This window comes from Elephas maximus, chromosome 9, assembly GCF_024166365.1.
Source record: "Elephas maximus indicus isolate mEleMax1 chromosome 9, mEleMax1 primary haplotype, whole genome shotgun sequence".
Lineage (NCBI taxonomy): Eukaryota > Metazoa > Chordata > Mammalia > Proboscidea > Elephantidae > Elephas > Elephas maximus.
Window position 1 is genome coordinate 123007801 of NC_064827.1, and position 12096 is coordinate 123019896.

Here is a 12096-nt window from a genome sequence, read left to right on the forward strand (position 1 = left end):
GAGTTGTTAGGCTGCTGAGCAAGTTTCAGCGGAGCTTCCAGACTAATATGGACTGGGAGGAAAGGCCTGATCTACTTCTGAAAATCACCCAGTGAAAACCTTACGGGTGAAAACAGTCCAATCCACCACCAATCATGGGAATGGCATGGGACCAGGCAGCATTTTGTTCTATTATACATGAGGTTACCGTGAGTTGGTGGCCGACGAGACAGCAGCTGACGGCAACAACATACCTGTTTGGAAATAGGATTTTTTGTTATGCTAATTAAATCATACCCAGTGGGTTTAAAATCTAATCACTTCAGAGTTATATAAAGCAGAATGGCCACAGACACACACACTCCGGAAGACAGAAGCCATGTGAGAATCATCTGCAAAACCAAAGAACGTTAAGGAACCAAGGAATTCCTGGGGCTACAGACAAGGAAGGAATTGACAAGGCTGACACCCTGATTTGGACTTTTAGCCTCTAGAGCTGTAAGAAAATAAATTCCCGTTCTTTAAAGCCCCCCATTTGTGATATCTGGGTTACGGCAGCGCTGGGTAACTAAGACATTAGCGTTTAAAATTTTTACTTTAGTGAAAAACAAGTTATTTGTGCTTTGTCCATAAACTATTTCTAACAACTGGAAATAAATAAAGGTCATTTATGCTATTGTATCTATAAAATACTGTTTGATTCAGGTGCCTTGGGATTGGACTTCTTTCTCGATAAAGCAATCACACACACTGCAGACAATTTGGGGGGCAATATCCCTAGCATTTAGGTCTAATCATTTCTCCTTTCTTACCAGTTCTTTATGGTTAAAAGTCATGTCATTTTCTGTTTCATATTTGCACCACAACTGTCTCGTGGAGCTTATTGTTTAACTTTGTTTTTAGTTATCTTTTTTTTTTTTGTCTTATGTCTTCTCATTTGACTATATTCACAAAACTGTTCCAGGCTCTCACTCACAGTTTCTATTTTATTGAGTCCTCTTTTCTCCCTAGACATCTCTTTTCCAGAGGCTTCCTTGAATGAGAAAAAAAAAAAAATTTTTTTTTTTTTTTTTTTCTCATTCAAGGATTCTTTGTAACAGAGTTCACCTGAGTTTTGGTAGAAGACACTGCCTGTAATGAGGGAAAGGCAGCTCCACATAGCGGCAGCACTGGCCAGTGCGGGTTGAATGGACGGCCATCCCCAGTTTAGTTATGAAGGTCCGTGACTCCGGCAGTCCAATGTAGCCAAGATCACACGGCTTTCCCAAAAGCCAGAGCAGAGAGGGGAACCCCAGTCTAGTTCTCAGTGCTATGCTCCTCCCATTACCACATGACCTGCAGCTCAGAACCACCCTTGACAGGTTTAAGGAAAGGGGGAAATCTGGCTGGTTCTGGTTGCTCTACGTATCTGTGTTCAGAACCGTGAGAGAGGAGGCTACCTTGTAACCTAGGAACGAAATCACCAACCCAGAGAAACAGGCTTTCTGTGATCCTCCCAGGGCCATAAGGAAAGGCTTGGTGGGGTCTGATCCCACTCTCCCTACTGCCTCTTGGAGATGCTGAAGCCAAGAAACCGGATGCCCTGAGGAAGGGAAGGGACTTGGGGATCTTTGCACCAGTGGGCTCCTTTTAGAAATGGGCATGCTTGGGACATCCCTGGGTGACACAAATGGATAAGCGCTCTGCTACTAACCAAAAGCTTAGAAGTTTGAGTCCACTCAGAGGCACCTCAGAAGAAAAGTCTTGTGATCTACTTCCAAAACATCAGCCATTGAAAACCGTATGGAACACAGTTCTACTCTGACATGCATGGGGTCTCCATGAGTCGGAGTCATCTTGGGGAACTAAATGGATCCACATTGCCAAGGCCACTACATGGGCTCCTCTTGGAAACCCCGGCTCTCAGGCCCTCCATGTGTTGCTCAATGCTGTTCTCAGCTAGCCTCATGGGAAGTGTGGCCTCACGGGGTCCTGGATCACTCCTGAGCACCACTCTACCTCTCGGACTAGTCTCTGCTCCCAGTGAAAGAGGGCAGGGAGGTGACTTCCTGGGCTTCCCAGCTCTGACACCCTGTGCTCTGTCCCAGAGGACTCCAGCAGAGTGGTTGGCATGTGGGGTTTTATTAAGGCACGCCTGGATCCACGGCCCTGGAGAAGGGGCAGAACTGGGCAGGGGATTCAGGACCCAAACAGCCTTGGCTGGCACCTCAGGGTGCCTGGGAGCTTCCACGTCCCTGCAGAGTTATCCCCTGTTGGGCCATAGTGACCCATTTTACACCCCTGTCTCTATCATCACTGGATATGGGCCTCCTGCAGCTGAGGCGATCCTGGGGGAGCAGACAGGTAACCCCACTCCCTCTGGCTGGGGCAATGCATCCTTCTAGAAGGGGAATCTGGGGGGAAACTCTGTCCACCACGGCTTCAAGTAATATACAGGTCACCACCATAATTGTCATAGCCATCATTTCTCAAGTAGCTTCTGGGCACGTACAGCTGTTAGCTCATTCACCAACTGAGACACGAAGGTGCAAGGAATTGAGCGATGTGCCATGATGTGAAGACCCAGGGGAGAGGTGTGCCCCAGCAATGTTGTGGACACAACAGAGAAGGAGCTGCCATGACTTCTCTAGAGACGTGTCTTGTAGGTGGATTCAGAAACGCAGTTGAAACATCACTGACTCAAACCCGGACGAACACCAGTCAGAGGGTGTAGACAGCTGCACCCGGAGGTCCCAAATCCAGCCAGGCAGAGCATAGAGCACACGTGGACAGAAAACCCTCTGTACGGAGGCACCTGCATCACCTCAGCATGTGGTCCTCAGAGACGGCACAAATCGGAGTTCCAAACATGAATGACTCAACACAGAGTGCAGGTGAGACCCCAGAAAAGATCCTGTGCCTCCCATACCTCCGATAAACTCCAACTGTTGCTCCATTCCTTTAATGGAAAGAGGTGGGGACGGGGGAGAGAGCTCGCCAGCTCCCTGGGCTGAGAAATAGCAGGAAAGGTCACAGCTGGGCACAGGCATGACAAGGTAATTCTGAGAAGGCCCATCTGGTGTGTTTCTTTGTCCCATTTTGTAAGAGTCTGCATCTAGTGGCCAGCTATGTGTGAATTAATTGAACTTCATGGAATTAGAAGGTAGGAGGAAGGAGCATTTTTATTGTGGCACAGTGGTTAAGAGCTGTGGCTGCGAACCAACAGGTCAGCAGTTCGAATCCACCAGCTGCTCCTTGGAAACCCTATGAGGCAGTTCTACTCTGTCCTATAGGGTCACTAAGAGTCAGAATTGACTCAGTGGCCATGGGTTTGCTTCAGTTTTTGCCAGAAAAAAATAATGTTCTTCTGGCTGGTGTGAATCTCAGGATCACAGGATTTCACACATTCTTTTTTTCTCCACAAGTCCAGAGCTAAAGCTGTCACAGCGCATTGGTGAGAAATTCTACCTTGGTATTCCCTGGGGCTCCCCCACCTGTCCCACTCCCTCCCTGCTCCAGGGTTTCACCAAGTTTCTGGGTTTTGTTCGGGGCCAGACCATCTTCATGGCCCACCTAGAACCCCTGTCCTGGCCTCCTCACCAGGCCCTGAGCTCTGCCCCTATGGGTACCACCCCTTGGAGGTGGCTAGAGGCCCAGGGTGGGGTGTGCAGACACCTATGCCTACCACGCCTGTGCACCACTGAAGAACAGGCACTCAGAGAGCCCACTCAGACAGCCTCCAGGAAAAACCCCATGTCCTGCACCCACTTCATCTCTGCAGACAGAGTGGGAGTGGAGGACGCATGAGAAAGGGAAGGCAGGAGAGAGATGTCCCAACAAAACGTCCCACCTCACTCACAGCAAAGGCAAAGCTGTGTTCCATTCCGTGGTGAACATCCCAGTGAAACGACAAGAGATACCAAGTACTGCAGTGCTCCCGTCCTGGGAAGTCAGGTCAGGTAAAGAAAGATGTACGGTTGGTGCAGGGGAATACAGCCCGAAAACGCTGGCAGTGTCTGTGTGCCCCACTTTGTGAGAACGAATGCAGCATCCCTGTGGTCAACGGGACTGCAAAGCCATTGCTCAGTGGAGGTAACGAGAGGACTGGCCAACGCCTCTGAGAGGATGGTGGTAGGATCATCTCCCGGGGCTGTGAGACAGGAGCCCTCAGAGGAGCCTCAGCCTGGGCTCAGGTCATGACAAAGAATTAATGAAGCCATTCACTCAAAACCATCTCTTGTGCTCTGAGATCCTACAGCTTGTCCAGATAATAAAGCTCAGCCAAGACACCTAAGGGAGAAGCTGGGGCTGACCAGCCCTCAGGTCAAACCCCTGGCTCTGCCTGAACCACCGCTCTGGACTGAACTTTAGGACTGCATGTGAGAGCTCTGCCTGGGCAGGAGGAGTCCCGAGCACGTGGGTCTGGCCTCCATCAACAGCACAGAAGCGCTGCCCTGGCCTGCTCCTGCCAAGGTGAAGTCTATCCTCCAGGTTTCTTGAGCTCCGCCCAGCTTCCAGCAGACATACTGTCACCAGAGGACCAAGCATGAGCCCAAAACCTGTGTTATACAACGACACTAAAAGCGACCTGTGAGACGGATGGTTCTTCTTTAAAAAACAAATACCATTAAGAACATTGTATGCTATCTTTTTCCAAATTTTTTTTTTTTTTTTATGTTCAGATGGGGCCGCTATGAGTCGAAAATCGACTTGACATCACATGACAACAACAGCAATGTTCTAATACTTAATTTTCCTGGACGTAAGAGCCAGGGAAATAAGCTGGCTTGCCTGAAGGACTGCTGGTGTTCTTTTTTAAATTAAAAGCTGACATTTTTAATTAAAAAAAAAAAAAAAAAAAGACCTTAGCTGCAGAAAAATTAGAGTTAAATGTTAACTCAAACGCAGTATCTAGTTTCAGGTTCCTGGTCTATTTATTTCTCTTCCCCACTTTTCTGCAAAAGTTCACCAATGTCTTAGATTTTATTTTACCTTGTTGAGTCACTATTCCAAGGTACTTGCAATTCTTCATGAAAGCAAGGGAGAAATTCCAAGCAAGTAAGCGAAGAGTCACTTGCGAATAAGCAAGCCCAGGGCACAATATTGGTGCCCATAATCTGGAAGAGGCCTTCTGGAAAAGAAGAGCTGGAAGTGACGGGAGAAGAACTAGTAGACCATCTGTCACAAGCACCTGCTGTCTGTCTGGGGAAGCATTTGGTGTCACTGATTCTGAAACACAGAGCTTAAGAGTAAGGGCACTGGATGTTTCAGTTATCTATGACCGTGTAACCAATCACCCCAAAACTTATTTTATTATCTCTGATGGTTTCAAGGAAATCTCAGCAGGATGGTTCTGGCTTAGGGTCCTCTGCAGATGTAGTCAGACAGTGGCTAGAGCTGCTGGGCATTGGCCAGGCATCTCTTCATGTAGTCTCAGGCCTCTCTATGTGTCCTCTCTCCAAGGGCTTATTTGTGCTTCTTCACTGTATTCCTCAGGGCTCCAGCAAGAGCATCACAATAAACCAGATGGAAGCTGCATCACGTTTATGACTCACACTCAGGAGAGATGAACCATCACTTCTCTGTACTCTGTTGATTGACCAGCCTAGGTTCGAGTCCCAGCCACTATGCCTCATGCTTTGCCATCAACTGTCTGCCACTGGGAGCTTGTGTGTTGCTATGATGCGGAATAGGTTTCAGCAGAGCTTCCAGACTAAGACAGAGTAGGAAGAAAGGACTGGCAATCTACTTCCAAAAAATCAGTCCATGAAAACCCTATGGATCGTGACAATCCAATCCCATTGTTCACAGGGTTTCCATGAGCCGGGTTGACTCAAACACAGTGAACAACAAGGTCAGAGTTAGGAGGAATGTGGGTAGCTTGGACCGTGTAACACAAGGTCACTAGACACGTGTTAGACTGATTTTGTCTCACATTGCCCAGGGAAGTTATGACAAAGAGAGCTGGGCCTTCTGCTTCCAGTGAGAGTAAACCTCTATTGAGAGCTACAGAAGGAAAAAAATATTCCACAGCATGAACAATCTCCCACCAATGTGTACGCCACACAGACCCTCTCCCAGAACCCCCCAGCGCACAGGCAGCCTGGGTGTGCAGCCAGTCTCATGCCCCCAGGCCAAGCAGTTGCCAGGCTGTTGGCAGGGCCTGGCTCCACAGGGAGAGAAAGGGCTGCCCACGGGCACTTCTGCCCCCCTCCTCTGCCAGCAGCATGTTTAGCTTTTGCCTTCCTGGGAACAATAGGGAAGCCAGAGTATAATTAGCCTCTCACTGAGGCCAGGGGTACAGCACAATATGTGCTTGCTTATTTGAAAAGAGAGAGAGAGAGGAAGGAGCCTGGGAGTTACGTTTCTACCCTCAAATCCATCTCTTTTGCTAAATTAGATGGAAACATTACGTTCAGATGCTGCAGCAGTTTTGGAGGCATTTGGAGCCATGTGAAGCCACACAACCATGGAGAAGCCCCCATGAAGTGGAAATGCGCACCTCTGCAGCCTGGCTGAGCCAACACCCAGGGCTTTGCTACCCTCCTTGGGGGTGGCCAAGGCCTCTCTCTGACCTCTTTCAGCCTTGGACCGTACTGGGCCTGTCCCTCCGGCTCCCAGGCTGTGCCTTCAGCCAGGCCGATGCTAGGCAGCCCCCCAGGCAGCCCCTTGTACCAGTGGCTCAGGCGGGTGCCCTTCTGTCCACATTGAGGAGAGCCTACCGTCCCACATAGGCAGCATCTGTCACTGCCCAAGCCCTAGCTAGCAATCCATCGCTTCAGCTCAGAACCCAGGCAGAATCAAGAGTCAAACCCCAGGGCCACATTAAAGACAGAGGTGACATTCCACACCCCCCAAGGCATTGCTCTTCCTCAGGACCCCTACTGTAGGACTCTCATGGCATCGCTGTCCCTCAGGACCCCCGCCCTGGGACTCTCATGGTATGGCTGGCCCTCAGGACCCCCGCCCTGGGATTCTCACTCACTGGTGCCTTTGCCAAATCAACACTCAAATACCTCCTGTAAGGTCAGAGCTAGGGGCACGTGGGTGATCTGGGCCCCATAACACAAGCCACAAATGAGTTCGCTGAGCTAGGAGTTTCAGGCATGTGATATAGTGTGCAATACAAAAGCTCTGTTTCTTTAACCTGAGTTTGATTTGTCGTTTTTTTCCCCAATCCTCTGAGCACAGAGTGGTTAGAAGACAAAACAAAGCCCATTGCCGTGGAACCGACTCAGGCTGGTGAAGACCTCATGTGTGTCACAGTAGAACTGTGCTCCGTCACGGTCCAGTGACTGATTTTTCAGGAGTAGATCACCAGGCCTCTCTTGCTAGGCACCTCTGGGTGGGCTCAAACCACCAACCTCTTGGTTAGCAGGCGAGTTTGTAACCGTTTCCACAGCTCCGGGCCCCAGGGTTATTAGGACACCAAAACTGAGCTTTCGGGTGGCCCACATCCTCGGGGCAGCCAGGTATGGTATGAAACAGGCAGAAGCGCACAGTTGTCTAAGAAAGAACATTTCACCACAAAGAAGCCATCTCTCAGAGAGCCTGGCTCTGTACGCACCCTTCAGGCCACATCCGGGGGGGGAAACAGGTGCTCCATCCTGGGCCCCACAGGACGGTGTTCCCTGCAGAGCATTGGGTGGGCAGGCCCTGGGGTCAGCGGGCCTCACCTGCCCCGGGAGGCGCCAGAAGCCAGCCCCTCACGGAGAAGCCCTCCAGGCAGATGTTATTACCAGCAGCTGGGCCTTTGTGCTAGAGGCCCCTGGGGTCCCACAATCTGCAAAAGTTCCTGACACTCGCCCTCCTCCTCCCCTCCGCACATGTGATGGATGCTGGACCGCTGTCGCTGGCTGGCCTGTCAGCTGCCCCTAACCCCACTAATCACTGAATCCAGTCCCCTCTGTGGAGACAGAATAAAGGGCAAGGGCCAAGTGCTTCCTGAGCTTGCCCCTCCCATTCTCAAATTTGCAGTGGACAAACAGCCTCTACCAGCAGTTCAGACAGTGTTTCAGCGAGAAGGGGATTTCAGAGAGGCCAGGAATTACAACTGCCCCTGCAAAAACTCCAGGCAATGTTTCTGTTACATGCAGAGCAAAGTAGTCTCACTCTCTGGCAAAACTGAAAATTACCTTCTCAAAAGAGCAGCCAAATAAACCTTTCCCTTGTTGATAACTTTGCTTAATTTTTTTTTTTTTTTCTTTTCAGCTCCTACCAAGGATCACATACAGCTCCAACAACTTTGTCCCGAATTTCCTATCCTTGATACTAAATTCCACTTGCCTCTGGAAGATGCTTCACAAATGTTGCCTGCTGTGGGCTGCCGCCCCTGCCCAGCACTGCCCAGCACCAAAGCCACCCAGCCCTGGAGCCCAGCTCTGAGCCGAGCCAGGCTGTGGGACGACTGGCTGCCGTGAAAACATCTCCAAGTCTCTCATTCTCCATCTGCCTCTCGTTATGTGTATGTATGAAATAAAATTGCCTTGCATGCAGGGCATTTGGAAACCTACCCAACAGGCATTGTCATGTGGACCCAACACCAAATAGAGGGAACCAGCAGCTGTTGCAGTCCTTTCAGCAATGCCCTGTCACCTTCCTGCAGGTGGAACACACTCTGAGAGCCAGAGACAGGGTGCAGCTCCCAGGGCAGGTACGAGTCTGTGCAGAAGCCTTCTGAGGCGCTTAGGCCTAAGTGACTGACTCCAAGGCAAATCACCCCTGCAGGTGCCCCTGCAGGTCCCCTCCACGCTCCAAGGAGCCGGGCTCAGGTGCTGCTTGTTGCCATGACATCAGCAGGAGAATTGACAGGCCCGCTAAATTCTCTGGAGTTCCATCCTGGGTTTTTGGAAACAATCCTGCTACATCTGACATTATGTAAAAAATACACCCAGCAAATGACGGTTTTTATACAGCCCTACAAATGCTGAGAGGTCGTTGGTGGTTCTGTGGTAGAATTCTCACTCTCCACGCAGGAGACCCAGGTTCAGTTCCCAGCCAGCGCACCTCACGTACTGCCACCACTCGTCTGTCAGTGGAGGCTTGCAAATTGCTGTGCTGCTGACCACGTTTTAGAGGAACTTCCAGACTAAGATGGACTAGGAAAATCAGCCAGTGAAAACCCTGCGGACTACAAACGTCTAATCCACCACCAATCGTGCACATGGTACAGGGCCAGGTAGCATTCTATTATGCATGGGGTCGACAGCATCTAACCACAACAACAAGGTCTAGACGGAAAGCAAAAATGGTGAACTTAGGTCCCAAAAATCCCTAAAGGAAGAGGCAATTAAAAATTGATGAGCTAAAATAAATTTAGTCATTTCTTTAAATTGGAAAGAGTACTGTTAAAAATAATCAAAACTCAAAGAAGTTGAAACTGCTTTGACACACAGGGGTAGTCTCCCTAGGGCAGGACAATGGGCTTCCCCAGTTTGGGTGACCTCTTGGTGACGGTGGTCATCAGGATGAGCCTGTCAGAATGTGAAGACGAGGGTCTGAACCATGAGTGGGCACATGGTCCATCCCAGATGTGGGGGCTGGCTGAAAAGGTGTGGTCCACGGGAAACAGAAGGAAGGGGAAGAGCCATTGTCTCCACTTCCTAGCGCTGCTGCAACACGAAAGCTGGGGGCTTTGAAGAACAGGAATGAGGCAATGGTGGTTCAGTGGTAGAATTCTTGCCTTCCTTTGGGGTGACCCAGATTCGATTCCCAGCCAACGTACCTCATACCCATGCACCACCCGTCTGTCACTGCAGGCTTGCTTGCTGTTACCATGTTGAACAGGTTTCCATGGAGTTTACAGATTAAGATGGAAGAAAGGCCTGGAGATCTATTTCCAAATATCAGCCAAGGGAAACCCTATGGATCAAAATGTTCTTGTCTTGTTGTGTATGGGGTCACCGTGGGATGGGGGCTGACCAGAACTATCAGAACTATATATTTTATATATATATATATATATTCAAAGAGAAAAATTAATAAGACATCTTTTTTAATTTTTTTCTTTTTCTGCTTCATTGATAAAACACAAGTCTTAGATTGACAAACATAAACCAGTACAAAAGTGTAGCCTATTCATGATGTGTAATTAGTTCACAGTCCGTTTAAGTGAAGAGTAAAAATATCTCAGTCTACATAGCAATAGCAAATCAATAAAAACTGCCTCTGTACAAGCTTCAACATTCATCTGGCATCTTTCAAGTGATCCGGCGTAAGCCCAGACCTCACAGCCTGCTGGCATCACTGTTGGTGATCTGCGCTGTCTACAATTCCAGTATGGCAGCCGGAAGATCCCCTTGCCTTCTGAGCACAGTCAAAAACAAAGAATTTACAAAATGCCTTGTTCCCAACTGTAAACTAAAAAACCGCCTCACTGCCTTTTGGGACAAATCTCTAATCAGAATTCGATCAATGCTTTTAGGATTTTCAGTTTCACCACCAGCTCACTGTGATTTGCTAATGCTTTGATTTTCCTAACACACACTCCAGATTCTTTGATTTTCTTAACACACACTCCAGATTCTCTGAATAAGAAAAAAAAAGTGAACTTCTGCTGAATTCTTTCCTGGATGATGCAAACCCTTCATTTTTTATGTTGTCTTTTATAATCTCAAATATGGGAATGATATTAAGAAGAATCTCTCTTACAGTACTTTACTGCCAAGCAGCTCTCTTGCCATGGCTGAATTTTCAGTGAAGTCTATAATTAGTCTCATAATCTGTATCTTGGTGGAATGATTTCCCAGGAAAAACGAAGCCTGGAAAAGAACAGGAAAGCAAATGTTGGTAGTGATTAGTCACCGTCCTGTTGGTTAACAGTCTTAGCCCAGCCATCTGCAGAGCTGAATCCAAAAACACATCTTACTGTTGCCCTGACTTTCAGCAATCACACTCAAGTTACGAAGGCATCGTAAGCCTTTTCCTTGATAATGGGGTCTTCTGTTTTTATCGTTTCTGCAAAAATTGAGACATTACCCAATCACGAATGGCATTTTGGTTAAATGTATCTGCTGCATTGTTACCCAGAGTGACCGAAACTACTTCTTGAATAAAATTATCATTTGATCTCTCCAGGATGTTACGGACCTTTTGAAGGTCTGTAGCACCCAGACTATCATCAATTTTATAGGGAAAGTTGAACTTAACCCTGCCAGCAGGCCACGTGGCAGCCAGAGGCCTAGTGCTTCTCACTTTTGGATTTTTCCTCAGGTTTTCCACATGCTCTGCCCCCAGTCCTACCTCTGGTCGGGTGGCAGCCTCCACCCCTGCCTCCCAGGCAGGGTAAAACTCAGTGCAAGTCTCCTGCTCCCAGAGCGGACACCCACCACACCCCCTCTGCCTATCTTTGCACGTGCCTGTTCTTTTATGGTGCTGAAAAGAGCCTTGGCCTTAGCCTCTAGGCCACTCCTACTCTGGGGCCCTGAATGGACCTCTGCCTTTACATCTCGACCACTCTTGGCTCCCAAGCTCTCCTCAGCCTTGGCCACTGAGTCAGCCTCAACTCCAGCTGCAGCCACCACCTCTGGCTTAGCCAGAGTTCTTAGTCTCCACCCCAGGCTCTATCCCATCAGTAGTCTCCTGGTCATGGTCCCAGAGTTTCCCACTCTCATCTCTGCCCCAGGTCAGTCTGTATACACAGTAGCAAGCACCAGCCCCATCATCTCCCAGCAGCCAGGTGGCCCATGTGTGGCCCATGGTACAGCTGGGAAGAACCTCTGAGCCCAGTTAACAGGCAGACTGGGCTTGTCAGCCAGTGGTTGATCGGTAGCTGATGGTTGGTCTTCTGTCCTTCTCCCTCCTCTTCTCTTTATAAGCCTCATTGTGACTAGCCTGCCTTGAGCCATTAAGCTTTTGACTGCTAACCAAAAGGTGGGCAGTTCAAACCCACCAGCCACTACTCGGAAACCCTATGGGGCAGTTCTACTCGCTCCTATAGAGTCATTATGAGTCGGAATTGACTCAATGGCGACAGATCTGTGGGTTTTTTGCAAGCAAAATTATGTCCCTATATGCATATAGAGGAGCAGTGGTTAGGCGCTTGGCTGCTAACAGTAAGGTTGGTGGTTCAGACCCACCAGCCACTCTGCAGTGGCTGTCCGCTTCCGTAAAGCTGACAGCCATGGAAGCCCTAAGGGG

The 12096-nt window shown here is 49.1% G+C and overlaps 1 pseudogene; it reads right to left on the reverse strand.

Annotated features, from left to right (window-relative positions):
- Nucleotides 1-10357: 10357 nt before the first annotated feature.
- On the reverse strand, nucleotides 10358-11655 carry LOC126082531 (armadillo repeat-containing X-linked protein 1-like; annotated as a pseudogene).
- Nucleotides 11656-12096: the final 441 nt, after the last annotated feature.